At 43.1% G+C, this 2482-nt stretch overlaps 1 protein-coding gene across 1 annotated transcript in view; it reads left to right on the forward strand.

The window, feature by feature from the left end:
* LOC103213047 (spermine synthase) overlaps positions 1-2482 on the forward strand; it is a gene marked incomplete at its 5' end in the record, with an annotated part of 46350 nt that overhangs the window by 18412 nt on the left and 25456 nt on the right. The gene's annotated exons all lie outside the window — the stretch shown is intronic.

A 2482-nucleotide genomic window follows, 5' to 3' on the forward strand; every position in this document is an offset into this window, starting at 1 on the left:
AGAATTCACACAGTGTACCCAACGCTTGGGACATATTCCTCCTGACTTTCTCTATATAACCCATTTTATAATTTAAGGAGTGAAGACTGAAACAAAAATTTTGTAGAGAGCCCATTTACCAGGAGAGGCACTTCATGAGTGGTTCAAGATTATGACTTCCACATCCTGTTACAGATCCTGCTTGCTTGTTTTTTTGCCAGTCTTTAAAACCCATTGTGCTGTGTTGGAGCCAAGTTCTTGCACATAGCCAAGGCACTATTGACACAATTGAGAATAGGCATTGTTTCTTTTCAGTAGGTTTATGCTTGCATCTGTCATTGCTTATAGCTGGTTGGCAATCAACCAGAGGTTAGGTTCCTGCCTTAGTTGTCTAGTAATGCTATAACAGAAATACCAGAAGTGGATGGCTTTAGTAAACAAATTTATTCACAGTTTAGAAGGCTGGGTGGAGGTTGTTTAAAAACAAAAAACAAAAAACAAAAAAACAAAAACCTAACTCACTGCTATCAAGTTGGTCCTGACTCATTGCGACCCCTCCTTGGGTTTCCGAGGCAGTATCACTACAGAAGTGGATTGCCCAGTCTTCCTTCTGAGGAGTGACTGGTGGGTTTGAACTGCCAGCCTTCTGCTTAGCAGTCAAATGCCTTAGGCACTGTGCCCCCAGAGCTTCTAGCAGTCTGAATTCAGGGCATTGGCTCTAGGGGAAGGCTTTCTGTCTCTGTCTTTTCTGGAGGAAGCTCCTTGTTTCCATTCAACATCTGTGGGCTGGTGCTCCTGGGACTAGGAGGTTCTCATCAAGGGACCCTCGGTCCAAAGGATGCCCTCTCTTCTCAGCTGTTCTTTCTTGGTAGTACTGAGATCCACTTTTCTCTGATTGCTTCTCTCTCCTTTTATCTCTTGTAATATATGGGTGATAAAAAATAAAAAACCTAACCTACTGCCTTGGAGTCAGATCCAACTCATAGTGACCACCCCTTCTTGGGTTTCCGAGGTGCTATCACTCCTGAAGTAGATTGCCCAACTTTCCTTCCAGGGAGTGGCTGGTGGGTTTGAATTGCCAGCCTTCTGGTTAGTAGGCAAATGCCTTAGGCACTATGCCATCATAGCTCCCATAAAGGTGATAAATAGGATATATACTTCAGAGAATCTCCTCTTACATTGGATCAGGGCTTTGACCTGAATAAGAGTGTTAAATTGGATCCTAATCCTACTTCATTTACATAACGAATATACCCTCATACTGCCTCCTGAATTACAGGCAAAGATTAGGATTTATAGCATAAAGGAAGGACAATTACCTCAGCTTCTCCAAACAAAATGGAGAACCACAGAATACCCTAGCCATTTGAACCATTGCAGTAAGGGCCACATTTCACTTCTTGACAGTTACCCCCTAATTGCAGGTGACAGTGTACTTACCATCCCACCGTAGGTGGCTTCCTCTTCCCCACCTACCTAACTTCATTCCCTGATCATCCGATTCAGTAAGGATGGAAGGAAAAAAAACATCAACTTGCTGGAGTCGAGACTGATTCAACTCATGGCGACCCCATCTTGGATTTCTGAGGCAGTATCACTACGGAAGTAGAGTACCCAGTTTTCCTTCCAAACAGTGGCTGGTGGGTTTGAAATGCAAGCTTTCTGGTTAGCAGTCAAGTGCCTTAGGCACCATGCTACCAGAGCTATCAGAATGGAGGAGGCTGCCTCCAAATCTTGGTTTGCCTCATCTCTGGGGTTGTTTGCACTGGAACGAACTCTTTACATTTTGCAGGAAAAACCTGTGGTATGTTGAACATCCTGAAAGTTGAATTTCCTTACATAGAAAATGAAGATGTGGTTCAATCAGGAGCTATTCAGATTAAATGAGAGTTTATGGGAAATTGTTTTGTAAACTTCAGTGCTCATTACAGATGTAAGATTTCCTCACAGAAAGCTGCTTTGACTGGTTCAAATTGCACTCTTGGATCAAGTGAGCCAGGTGGTGGGATTGTGGGGAGTAAAAAGAGACTGACTGCTAAGGAGGACAATGAGTAGTGTGCCCAGCATTTTAGGTTTCTATGCCAACACATGATGTCATGTTTGAGAACACATCACTTATACCCTATTCTGTCTCATGTATCATGTATTCTCATTTTGTTTAGGTCTTGTTCTATTTCCCATGCCCCCCTTTCCAGGCCAGTTCCTCTCCCATTTGGCATCCTGTTAATATATCCTGAGTGCACCCTGTGAAAAATACTGAGTATTTACAAAAGAGTAAGATTTAAAAAATCATTTTGCCACCCCTCAAATTAATAATGAGGATCTCTGGTACCATAGCACCTAAGGCACTTGACTGCTTACCAGAAGGCTGGCAGTTCAAACCACCTCGGAAATCCAACGAGTGGTTGCTATGAGTTGAATCTGACTCCACGGCAGTGAGTCTGGCTTAGGTTTAGTATGTTTCAGTGGTGATGGGGATAAACCACTAACTAGAAGGTAGAAA

This window comes from Orycteropus afer, unplaced genomic scaffold (genome assembly GCF_000298275.1).
Source record: "Orycteropus afer afer isolate SDZICR_OR568_19922 unplaced genomic scaffold, OryAfe1.0 scaffold01227, whole genome shotgun sequence".
In the NCBI taxonomy this organism is placed as follows: Eukaryota; Metazoa; Chordata; class Mammalia; order Tubulidentata; family Orycteropodidae; genus Orycteropus; species Orycteropus afer.